The sequence below is a fragment of the Phyllobates terribilis genome, unplaced genomic scaffold (genome assembly GCF_046119375.1).
Source record: "Phyllobates terribilis strain yellow unplaced genomic scaffold, ASM4611937v1 Scaffold_146__1_contigs__length_4606013, whole genome shotgun sequence".
Taxonomy (NCBI): Eukaryota; Metazoa; Chordata; class Amphibia; order Anura; family Dendrobatidae; genus Phyllobates; species Phyllobates terribilis.
The window spans coordinates 2550140-2563561 of NW_027362906.1; the positions used below are offsets into that span (position 1 = coordinate 2550140).

The 13422-nt window shown below is 46.9% G+C and overlaps 1 long non-coding RNA gene across 1 annotated transcript in view; it reads right to left on the reverse strand.

Moving 5' to 3' along the window:
- The window catches only part of LOC141206909 (uncharacterized), a 64306-nt gene extending 54912 nt beyond the window's left edge, over nucleotides 1-9394 (reverse strand). The window contains exon 1 of the long non-coding RNA XR_012277425.1: nucleotides 9214-9394. This is a non-coding gene — a long non-coding RNA (uncharacterized lncRNA). The remainder of the gene's footprint in view (nucleotides 1-9213) is intronic.
- Between the last annotated feature and the right edge of the window lie 4028 nt (nucleotides 9395-13422).

Consider the following 13422-nt stretch of genomic DNA (forward strand, 5'->3'; position numbering starts at 1 on the left):
TATACAGCAATATGCAGCAGGAGAGACAAGATCCAGGGAGATATCCGATCGCCAGAACTGGGGTCAGGAAGGAATTTTTTTCCCCCCTAGGGGGTTTTCTTCGCCTTCCTCTGGATCTTTGGTTCCAGTGGCTCTCATCAGGTCTGCACTATCCGCAGCAAGTTCTGTAGTCTCTATCGGGCCTGACCTGAGAGTCATTGTGAACTTTAATTTATTAAAGGGCCAGTAATATTTTTATTACAATGTGGCTTATTGCTATTCCAATAAAAAAATTAATAATAATATATTGTGTTGTGTGTTTTATTTGTGTGGACTTCACCCTACAGAAACAATGATGAGAGTGAACGCTGACGCTCAATATTCCAGAACTAGAACCAGACTTGGCTGATCCGGCATATAATAAAGTGTCTGTCTCATCTGCTGTATACATGATGGCAGCTGCTGCAGGACCAGGGAGTATAGAGGGTGCTACATACAGGAGCATCTCACAAAATTAGAATATCATCAAAAAGTTAATTTCAGTTCTTCAATATAAAATGTCAAAGTCATATATTATATAGAGTCATTACAAACAGAGTGATCTATTTCAAGTGTTTATTTCTGTTAATGTTGATGGTTATGGCTTACAGCCAATGAAAACACAACAGTCATTATCTCAGTAAACTTAAATAATTAACAAAAAACACCTGCAAAGGCTTCCTAAGCATTTAAAAAGTCCCTTAGTCTGTTTCAGTAGGCTCCGCAATCATGGGGAAGACTGTTGACTTGACAGATGTCCAGAAGGCAGTCATTGACACACTCCACAAGGTCCCAGAGTTCCAATTTTAATTTGTTTCATTTCATTTGTTTAGCTGCTGGAGGTCTAGTGTGAAGTTTCCACCATCAGTGATGGTTTGGGGAGCCATGTCATCTTCTGGTGTAGGTCCACTGTGTTTTATCAAGACCAAACTCAGCGCAGCCGCCTACCAGGATATTTTAGAGCACTTCATGCTTCCCTCTGCAGACAAACTTTTGGAGATGGAAATTTCATTCTCCAGCAGGACTTGGCCCCTGTCCACACGGCCAAAAGTACCAATACCTGGTTTACACACAACAGTATCACTGTGCTTGATTGGCAGCAAACTCGCCTGACCTTAACCCCATAGAGCAGAGGTCCCCAACCGCCGGTCCGCGGACCAGGACCGGGCCGTTGGGGTTTTTCAGCCGGTCCGCGGGGAGAGGGGGCCCCTCCAGCCTCCAGCAGGGCCGCCATCAGGGCATGACTGCCCTGACTCCAGTATGGGGCCCGGCCGGTAGGAGCCCCCTCGGAGCCCCCCTCTTGTGCGTCTCTCTCCTCATGGGGCCCCCGGCCGCATGCTAAGCGCCGGGTCCGGGACATCTTAGCGCTGCGCTGCTGCGGCAGCACCTTCATGATTCCCCTGACTTCCGGTCATGTGACGGCGCCGTCACATGGCCGGAAGTCAGGAGAACCTGGTGTCAGCGATTTGGACGAGCGCCAGGATTCTGCAGGGGTCGCATGGGGGTAAGTATAACAAGTTTTATTTTTTTTTAAATACAATTAACTAGGAGTGGGGGGAATGGGAGATGCACATGGGGGGAGGGGAGAGATGAGAGATGCACATGGGGGAGGGGAGAGATGAGAGATGCACATGGGGGGGAGGGGAGAGATGAGAGATGCACATGGGGGAGGGGAGAGATGAGAGATCCACATGGGGGGGAGGGGAGAGATGAGAGATGCACATGGGGGAGGGGAGAGATGAGAGATCCACATGGGGGGGAGGGGAGAGATTAGAGATGCACATGGGAGGGAGGGGAGAGATGAGAGATGCACATGGGGGGGAGGGGAGAGATGAGAGATGCACATGGGGGGAGGGGAGAGATGAGAGATGCACATGGGGGGAGGGGAGAGATGAGAGATGCACATGGGAGGGAGGGGAGAGATAAGAGATCCACATGGGGGGGAGGGGAGAGATGAGAGATGCACATGGGGGAGGGGAGAGATGAGAGATCCACATGGGGGGGAGGGGAGAGATGAGAGATGCACATGGGGGGGAGGGGAGAGATGAGAGATGCACATGGGGGGGAGGGGAGAGATGAGAGATGCACATGGGGGGAGGGGAGAGATGAGAGATGCACATGGGAGGGAGGGGAGAGATGAGAGATGCACGGGGGGGTGAGAGATGCACGGGGGGGATGAGAGATGCACGGGGGGGATGAGAGATGCACGGGGGGTGGATGAGAGATGCACGGGGGGTGGATGAGAGATGCACGGGGGGATGAGAGATGCACGGGGGGTGGATGAGAGATGCACGGGGGGTGGATGAGAGATGCACGGGGGGGATGAGAGATGCACGGGGGGGATGAGAGATGCACGGAGGGGATGAGAGATGCACGGAGGGGATGAGAGATGCACGGGGGGTGGATGAGAGATGCACGGAGGGGGATGAGAGATGCACGGGGGTGAGCTGCACATGGGGGGGTGAGAGATGCACATGGGGGGGTTATGTTTACATAACTTTGTTGCCTTATGAAGGACGGGGGGGGCCCCCAAAAATTTCTTGCACAGGGGCCCACTACAGTCTGTGTCCGCCCCTGGGATAAAGTAAATGCAGCTGAACAGCAGCTGTCAGGACAGCTGCCCTGTCCTGCTGCAGGGCGTGATGGGGCCTCAGTGATGCGGCTCCTGGCACAGCACATTATGTGGGGCTCCTGGCATAGCTCTTGGCGGGGACCTGGTCTACACTATATGATAAGTATGCACTAAACTCCAAATCCCTCCATTACCCCGCCCCCATATGACCAAAGCCCCGCCCACCCCACCCCCTCCTTGCTGGGCCATGGAAAAATGATCTTGCTTCAAGCCGGTCCCTGGTGCAAAAAAGGTTGGGGACCACTGCCATAGAGAATCTATTATAGAGAATCTATGGGGTATTGTCAAGAGGAAGATGAGAGACCCCAGACACAACAATGCAGACGAGCTGAAGGCTGCTATCAAAGCCACCTGGGCTTCCATAACACCTCAGCAGGGCCACAGGCTGATCGCCTCCATGCCACACCGCATTGATGCAGTAATTGATGCAAAAGGAGCCCCGACCAAGTATTGAGGGCATTTACTGAATATACATTTCAATAGGCCAATATTTCGGATTTTAAAATAATTTTTCAAGCTGTTATAAAGTATTCTAATTTACTGAGATAATGACTTTTGTGTTTTCATAGGCTGTAAGCTATAATCATCAACATTAACAGAAATAAACACGTGAAATAGATCCCTCTGTGTGTAATGACTCTATATAATATAGGAGTTTCACTTTTTGTATTGAAGAACTGAAATAAAGTAACTTTTTGATGATATTCTAGTTCTGTGAGATGCACCTGTACATAGAGCAGGTCACATATAACTCCAGCCCAAGTTACATCACCAGTGTTTTGGGGGTCGGTCTCTGTGATGGGGGCACTTATATTGTATTGATCCTATAAAACACACTACCTGAAAGACTGATGACCAGATCACAGCAAAGCAGAATGCAGGAAACCCAGGAAAATGGCTAAATAGGTGTCACAGGGTGCAATAAGTAGCCATGGGCCCCAAGACAAAACTAGGGCCTCACTCAGAAATGAACACAATAGCCCATTTACCAAGGCTGGCTATAGGTAGTAAAGCAGATACTTGGAGGGATTTGTGCCAAATTTTCCACCTATTTATTAGAACGAAGAAAATAGTGTTACAGGGTCAGGATAGGGTTAAAAATCTTGTGAGTTTATTTGTAGTAAAAAATATATAAAAACATCACCATAGGTCGCGATCCTAACCAGAATAATGTTTAACCGCAAATGCGTTTCCGACTTGCATCTATAGTTATTGCAATAGGATAGGACAGATACACAATTCCAGTTAAAGGGAATCTGTCAGAAGGTTTTGCTACGTAATCCGAGATCAGCATGATGTAGGGGCAGAGAGCCTGATTCCAGCGATGCATCACTTACTAGACTGCTTGGTGCAGTTTTGATAGAATCCCTGCTTTCTCTGTTGTAAATGAAGCAGTGCTCAGAATGTTAAGCCCTGTGTAACCCCGCCCACGCTGGCAGATTCCTGTGTACAAACTGCAAATCAGTGGTGAGGGCGGGGTTACACAGATGAGCCTGACTGGCCTGTACCTGAGACCTAGTCAGGCAGTGATCATCTCCTGTTGATAAAACATGGATTGTATTGAAACTACAACACACAGCCTAATAAGTGACACATCCCTGGAATCAGGATATCTTGCTCTACATCATGCTGCTCTCAGATTAAGTAGCAAAAATCTGCTGACAGATTCCCTTTAATAAAGTACATGTCCTGTTTTGTATCTCCCAGAGCAATGTCATCAGTGTCGCTCACCACCAATGCAGATGTGAGTGGTGCCGGACAACCTCTTTATGTCAAATAATTCCCTGCAGAGCTGGCATCCATCTGAGGAGATGTACACAGATCTGCCTGACAGGTGGGTGGAGATGAATTGGTTGATATATCCCACTCTTAGTCCACTTGGCTAAAAAGATGATTTACATCCAGGGAAGAGGGACAGAGGGGCAGGAACACAAGAAAAGCAACGCCGTATTCAGAACAGGGGCATTTACACCAGGTAAAAAATTACATCGTTATGGAAAGTGACAGGTTCTCTTTAAAGGGATTTCAGAAGACTGAGAACCCCTACAACACCTGAAATGGATGACCCACATCTCTGGTTTACTCTAATATGACCGGCTATTAATGGAAAAAGTATGGAAATGGGACCAGTCGTGTGCAGGGTCCTCGTATACAAAGGTTGAAAAAAAAAGATGATGGGGCTGGTATCTACTATAGACAAGTTGTGGGGCCGCACATCAACTAGTCCATAAACCTCCTGCAATCAGCAGCAAACCAAAGACAAGTGCGAAGCATCATGCTCCGTGTGCATTACCTAATTCCCTATTAGTTATTCATTTGTGGGGATCATTTGGGACATTAATTTGACTGCTGGTTCTATTAGCTCAATAGGTCCACAGGAATCCTTGATTAGTTTAGGAATGGGCATCCACTATGGTTACTGGACACATGAAGTCCCCCACAACCACCATACCCATACACAATAGATACAAGGTAGAAAGTCTTGCCCTGTTGAACACTACACCTGACTTGAGGCCACCACCTCTTGGTTGTCCAATGTTCTTGCTTCTCTAGGGCTCTTCTCAGATATTCATTATACCAGCTCCCCAGAATACCAAAGCTAGGGTGGATGACCGCGAGCCCTGGTGGATGTCATAACTGCGGCCACCCAGGGGCAATACTCCATAACAACAATCCCCTGAGGTGGTGTAGGATGTAAGGACCTATTCACACTACATTCAGCGCTGCATTCAGGTCTTTACACAAGGCTTACAACTGAATCCCTGAAATTCAGGATTGTGCTGTCTGAAATGAGACATCTGAAAGCAGAGCAAATGGAGCCTAAAGATTCATACTTTAGACTCGGTTTGCCTTTGTTCAAATCAATGGAAAAAATCCCCATCTCTACATGTCTGACAGCCATTCTATTCCAGCGTCAGCTGAATTCCAACCACAGTCCACCTCATTTTACTTAATGTGCTTCTGATTAGGTGATCACCTGAACCAAATCTTATGTAACGAGGGAAAGGATAAAAAACACTGCTGTGGGCTTCACAGTCCTCTTGCAATAGGGCAAGCTGGATGGCAAAACAAGTGCTAGGAATAGCACAAAAGTAATATGAATGAAAAACTAACTTTTAACCATGCCAAAGGAGTTGAAAAGAAGTCTTGAGTGAGGAAAAGAAGGGCTCAATTCTGGCTTCTCTAGCAGAGGGATACAGTGAGCGTCATGTTGCCTCCATCCATAAAATTTCAAAGACGGCAGTCCATTACAACAAGGTCAAGCAGCAGACATTGGGGACAACAAAGCTACAGACCGGCAGAGGGCGAAAGCGACTCTCCACTGACCGGGATGACCGTCATCTTATTCTAATGTCACTCAGCAACCGCAGGATGACATCAAGTGACCTACAGAAGGAATGGCAAATGGCAGCTGAGGTGAAGTGCACGGCAAGAACAGTTCATAACGGGCTCCTAGAGACCTCAAGTCATGTAAAGCTAGAAAAAAGCCTTTCATCAATGAGAAGCAAAGGAGAGCCAGCCTGAAGTTTGCCAAAGACCATAAGGATTGGACCATAGAGGACTGGAGTAAGGTAATCTTCTCTGATGAGTCTAATTTTCAGCTTTGCCCAACACCTGGTCATCTAATGGTTAGACGGAGACCTGGAGAGGCATACAAGTCACAGTGTCTTGCACCCACTGTGAAATTTGGTGGAGGATCGGTGATGATCTGGGGATGCTTCAGCAAGGCTGGAATTGGGCAGGTTAATCTTTGCGAAGGACGTATGAATCAAGCCGCATACAAGGTTATCCTTGAAAAAACACTTGCTTCCTTCTGCTCAGGCAATGTTCCCCAACTCTGAGGACTGGTTTTTCCAGCAGGACAATGCCCCATGCCACACAGCTAGGTCAATCAATGTGTGGATGAAGGAGCTCCACATCAAGACCCTGTCATGGCCAGCCCAATCTCCAGACCTGAACCCTATTGAAAACCTCTGGAATGTAATCAAGAGGTAGATGGATAGTCACAAGCCATCAAACAAAGATGAACTGCTTACATTTTTGTGCCAGGAGTGGCGTAAGGTCACCCAAAAGCAGCGTGAAAGACTGGTAGAAAGCAGCCAAGACGCATGAAAGCTGAGATTAAAAATCATGGTTATTCCACCAAATATTGATTTCTGAACTCTTCCTGAGTTAAAACATGAGTATTGTTGTTTCTAAATGAATAAGAGCTTGTTTTCTTTGCAGTATTTGAGGTCTGACAGCACTGGTTCTCTGGTTCTTTTTTATTATTTTGACGATTTCTCATTTGCTGCAAATAAATACAAAGTTTTTAGCTTTGATTTTTAGAGACAAGTTGTCAGTAGTTTATAGAATAAAACAACAATGTACATTTTACTCAAAAATAGACCTAGAAAGAGAAAAATCAGAGAAAATGAAAATGAGCTGTGTATATATAGATATATATAGATATATACACACACACATTACATACATACACACATATTATATACACACACACATATATATGTGGCGCCCCTGAGGGTTCGGTCGCCACAGAGGTACTGCATCTCACCCAGAGCTGTGGTATCTCACTCTCAGGTAAGGAAGGAGTACAGCTCAGGACCCTAACACCTGCATTCATTACACCACACTTCAGAGGGCGGGGCGAGATTGCTCCTACGGGAGAGCACAGTCCCTGGTCCAAGGCTGGGGTGGGGGGAACCTAGTAAAGGGGTGTGGGTGGAGGACGTAGTTAAGAGGAGCACATAGAAGGAAGATATAAAAAGAGAAACCATCTTAGAAAGACAGATTAGTCTGAGGAGGAAAGTGCCAGGAGCAGAGGCTCTGTAGGAGCTCTTTTCCAGAGGCGGGCCTAGCCAGTGAGGCCCAAGGCTGAGAGGAAGAAGAGAAGGAGAGGAGAGGGAGCAGGAAGGCTCCAGGAACCAGAAGAAAGGATCCCAGGGGTACAGGCAGTGCGAGAGGCCACCCGTACGCCCAAATATGGTGGAGGGGTCAGGCTGCATACAGGGAACTGGTCCCTCAACTAGTAGAAGATTGCACGTCTTAACTAGAAACCGGAGGCTGCAGTATTTCATGTCCAGTAGCCAACATTCCAAATCAGTCTCACCAGGAAGGTAGCTATATAGGACCCAGGGGACGGAACAGACGTCGCCCGCCAAGGCCCGCAGGTACTGGACTGGGACACTTGGTATGAGGTTCAGGGAGACAGCCAGAGAGAGGACACAGAAGGGGGTCCTGCTATGTACTCCGGAGTTACCTGGGGGTGGACTGAACCCCTCACTGAGTAAATGCTGCACGGCACGGGAAGTTACCTTGACGTCTGTAACTTGGACTGCAATAACCGTGAGTAAAGATCCAGAGGACTGCACCACCTTGTCTGTGTTTCTGGCAGCGCCATCACTCCCTGCACTACAACGCCCAGCGCAACCTACAACAACATCTACACTGCCCTGGAGCTAGCTCTTCCTGTGGAGAGCCACACCATCCCTGCTGCAGTAACATCAGCTTCAGAGGACTGCTCCGCAGCGGCCGCTCCCTTTAGCCGCATTCCACAGGTGGCGTCACAAACTTTAACATCCTACTAATATTATAAATGCGAAAGTTTGTGAGTATGTATGTTTGTTACTCTTTCACGAAAAAACTACTGGACGGATTTGCATGAAACTTTACAGTAATATAGATTATACATCGGAATAACATATAGGCTACAATTTGTAATGATTTTATGTAATTTTGGTCGTAATATAACGATACATGTCAATTAAGTCGGAAAAAAATCTGGCCTCTGAGAGTTATCTTGGCGTACGCTGCCTAAACCGTTGGAGTTACACAAAGATGATGTACCGTAGAATTGTTTGTCTTGAATAGTTCTAAATAAAAGTCCGCGACAGCATATATCTACCTTTTATGTGGAAGCCACTATGACCAAAATTGTGAACCATAAATTTAATTAAATTAGATACTATTTTACAATGCACATTTTAGTATATTTATCAAACTTTTTAGTATATTTATCAAACTCTTATATACACACATACACAGGTGATATTTAAATGGCTGATTTACAGCAGTCAGAAGAGATTGATAATACAATAATTTGCCCATAGTGGATCATTGTATAGTGAGGTCACAGTTGCCGCCTGTGCACAGTCAGAATACAGGGGTGATCATATACCGTGGCCAGGTACAAGTGTGGCACAGGGGGTTCATACACGACCCCCAGGGACTGACATTTCCTAGAAACTTTGGCAGCTGTCAGTCATGAGCTCACCCTGATACATTACACTCTGGAAACAGCTGAAGGGAGAAGGATAATTTATGACATTTTCTCAGACTTAAAAAAAAAAAAAAATAGCCCAGAAAACAGCCCATATGTCAGGAACAGGTTACTAGGGAGCTACACGTCCCAGCACGGCCTGCCCGCGCCCACAACCCGGGGGGAGTGTGAGGCTTCCTCCTGCAGGTTGCCCGGGGGCACCGGGCCGTCATTGTCCTCACACAGGGGGTCCCCGCCGCCATTGTCCCTCCACATAACACCGTATAATAAAACATGCGCTCACCTGCGCCAGCTGCTGCAGCCGGGAAAGTTCCGAGCGCCTCACCTGGGCGGAGGGGAAGTGACTCACACACGGGGAGGGGCAGTAACCTGAGCGCGGCTCCATGGAGGATGCACACACTGCAGCCTGACAGCACCGGCAGCAGCGCTACACAAATGGCGTCCTCCCCTCCTGTGTGCAGCACAGCCCTGTGTGTGTGCAGCGCAGCATGTCACCCACAGCACCAGCAGGCTGCTCTCAGCTCCCACAGAGCACTGGGAATGGTTGCTATGGGTAACCGCGCCACAGCTGCTCCTCATAGACCAGTCATATACAACTGATATCGCCTGTACAGCGATCGTAATATAACTAATTAGATTGTTTTAGTATTTTGTTTGAACTTTACTAAGTATCTATTTTGTAATTAGCACTTATAAAAATGCCGCGAAAGCGTAAGTCTAACATTTCCCAAAGCTCTAATAAAGCCCGAGCTCTGAAAATAATTAGACGTGATGAGACGTCTCAACAAGCCGAGCAACGAAGGGGGATGAGAGATGCACGGAGGGGATGAGAGATGCACGGAGGGGATGAGAGATGCACGGGGGGTGGATGAGAGATGCACGGAGGGGGATGAGAGATGCACGGAGGGGGATGAGAGATGCACGGAGGGGGATGAGAGATGCACGGGGGTGAGCTGCACATGGGGGGGTGAGAGATGCACATGGGGGGGTTATGTTTACATAACTTTGTTGCCTTATGAAGGACGGGGGGGGCCCCCAAAAATTTCTTGCACAGGGGCCCACTACAGTCTGTGTCCGCCCCTGGGATAAAGTAAATGCAGCTGAACAGCAGCTGTCAGGACAGCTGCCCTGTCCTGCTGCAGGGCGTGATGGGGCCTCAGTGATGCGGCTCCTGGCACAGCACATTATGTGGGGCTCCTGGCATAGCTCCTGGCGGGGACCTGGTCTACACTATATGATAAGTATGCACTAAACTCCAAATCCCTCCATTACCCCGCCCCCATATGACCAAAGCCCCGCCCACCCCACCCCCTCCTTGCTGGGCCATGGAAAAATGATCTTGCTTCAAGCCGGTCCCTGGTGCAAAAAAGGTTGGGGACCACTGCCATAGAGAATCTATTATAGAGAATCTATGGGGTATTGTCAAGAGGAAGATGAGAGACCCCAGACACAACAATGCAGACGAGCTGAAGGCTGCTATCAAAGCCACCTGGGCTTCCATAACCCCTCAGCAGGGCCACAGGCTGATCACCTCCATGCCACATTGCCGCATTGATGCAGTAATTGATGCAAAAGGAGCCCCGACCAAGTATTGAGGGCATTTACTGAATATACATTTCAATAGGCCAATATTTCGGATTTTAAAATAATTTTTCAAGCTGTTATAAAGTATTCTAATTTACTGAGATAATGACTGTTGTGTTTCCATTGGCTGTAAGCCATAATCATCAACATTAACAGAAATAAACACGTGAAATAGATCCCTCTGTGTGTAATGACTCTATATAATATAGGAGTTTCACTTTTTGTATTGAAGAACTGAAATAAAGTAACTTTTTGATGATATTCTAGTTCTGTGAGATGCACCTGTACATAGAGCAGGTCACATATAACTCCAGCCCAAGTTACATCACCAGTGTTTTGGGGGTCGGTCTCTGTGATGGGGGCACTTATATTGTATTGATCCTATAAAACACACTACCTGAAAGACTGATGACCAGATCACAGCAAAGCAGAATGCAGGAAACCCAGGAAAATGGCTAAATAGGTGTCACAGGGTGCAATAAGTAGCCATGGGCCCCAAGACAAAACTAGGGCCTCACTCAGAAATGAACACAATAGCCCATTTACCAAGGCTGGCTATAGGTAGTAAAGCAGATACTTGGAGGGATTTGTGCCAAATTTTCCACCTATTTATTAGAACGAAGAAAATAGTGTTACAGGGTCAGGATAGGGTTAAAAATCTTGTGAGTTTATTTGTAGTAAAAAATATATAAAAACATCACCATAGGTCGCGATCCTAACCAGAATAATGTTTAACCGCAAATGCGTTTCCGACTTGCATCTATAGTTATTGCAATAGGATAGGACAGATACACAATTCCAGTTAAAGGGAATCTGTCAGAAGGTTTTGCTACGTAATCCGAGATCAGCATGATGTAGGGGCAGAGAGCCTGATTCCAGCGATGCATCACTTACTAGACTGCTTGGTGCAGTTTTGATAGAATCCCTGCTTTCTCTGTTGTAAATGAAGCAGTGCTCAGAATGTTAAGCCCTGTGTAACCCCGCCCACGCTGGCAGATTCCTGTGTACAAACTGCAAATCAGTGGTGAGGGCGGGGTTACACAGATGAGCCTGACTGGCCTGTACCTGAGACCTAGTCAGGCAGTGATCATCTCCTGTTGATAAAACATGGATTGTATTGAAACTACAACACACAGCCTAATAAGTGACACATCCCTGGAATCAGGATATCTTGCTCTACATCATGCTGCTCTCAGATTAAGTAGCAAAAATCTGCTGACAGATTCCCTTTAATAAAGTACATGTCCTGTTTTGTATCTCCCAGAGCAATGTCATCAGTGTCGCTCACCACCAATGCAGATGTGAGTGGTGCCGGACAACCTCTTTATGTCAAATAATTCCCTGCAGAGCTGGCATCCATCTGAGGAGATATACACAGATCTGCCTGACAGGTGGGTGGAGATGAATTGGTTGATATATCCCACTCTTAGTCCACTTGGCTAAAAAGATGATTTACATCCAGGGAAGAGGGACAGAGGGGCAGGAACACAAGAAAAGCAACGCCGTATTCAGAACAGGGGCATTTACACCAGGTAAAAAATTACATCGTTATGGAAAGTGACAGGTTCTCTTTAAAGGGATTTCAGAAGACTGAGAACACCTACAACACCTGAAATGGACGACCCCCATCTCTGGTTTACTCTATTATGACCGGCTATTAATGGAAAAAGTATGGAAATGGGACCAGTCGTGTGCAGGGTCCTCACATACAAAGGTTGAAAAAAAGATGATGGGGCTGGTATCTACTATAGACAAGTTGTGGGGCCGCACATCAACTAGTCCATAAACCTCCTGCAATCCGCAGCAAACCAAAGACAAGTGCGAAGCATCATGCTCCGTGTGCATTACCTAATTCCCTATTAGTTATTCATTTGTGGGGATCATTTGGGACATTAATTTGACTGCTGGTTCTATTAGCTCAATAGGTCCACAGGAATCCTTGATTAGTTTAGGAATGGGCATCCACTATGGTTACTGGACACATGAAGTCCCCCACAACCACGATACCCATACACAATAGATACAAGTTAGAAAGTCTTGCCCTGTTGAACACTACACCTGACTTCAGGCCACCACATCTTGGTTGTCCAATGTTCTTGCTTCTCTAGGGCTCTTCTCAGATATTCATTATACCAGCTCCCCAGAATACCAAAGCTAGGGTGGGTGACCGCGAGCCCTGGTGGTGGTCATAACTGCGGCCACCCAGGGGCAATACTCCATAACAACAATCCCCTGAGGTGGTGTAGGATGTAAGGACCTATTCACACTACATTCAGCGCTGCATTCAGGTCTTTACACAAGGCTTACAACTGAATCCCTGAAATTCAGGATTGTGCTGTCTGAAATGAGACATCTGAAAGCAGAGCAAATGGAGCCTAAAGATTCATACTTTAGACTCGGTTTGCCTTTGTTCAAATCAATGGAAAAAATCCCCATCTCTACATGTCTGACAGCCATTCCATTCCAGCGTCAGCTGAATTCCAACCACAGTCCACCTCATTTTACTTAATGTGCTTCTGATTAGGTGATCACCTGAACCAAATCTTATGTAACGAGGGAAAGGATAAAAAACACTGCTGTGGGCTTCACAGTCCTCTTGCAATAGGGCAAGCTGGATGGCAAAACAAGTGCTAGGAATAGCACAAAAGTAATATGAATGAAAAACTAACTTTTAACCATGCCAAAGGAGTTGAAAAGAAGTCTTGAGTGAGGAAAAGAAGGGCTCAATTCTGGCTTCTCTAGCAGAGGGATACAGTGAGAGTCATGTTGCCTCCATCCTTAAAATTTCAAAGACGGCAGTCCATTACAACAAGGTCAAGCAGCAGACATTGGGGACAACAAAGCTACAGACCGGCAGAGGGCGAAAGCGACTCTCCACTGACCGGGATGACCGTCATCTTATTCTAAT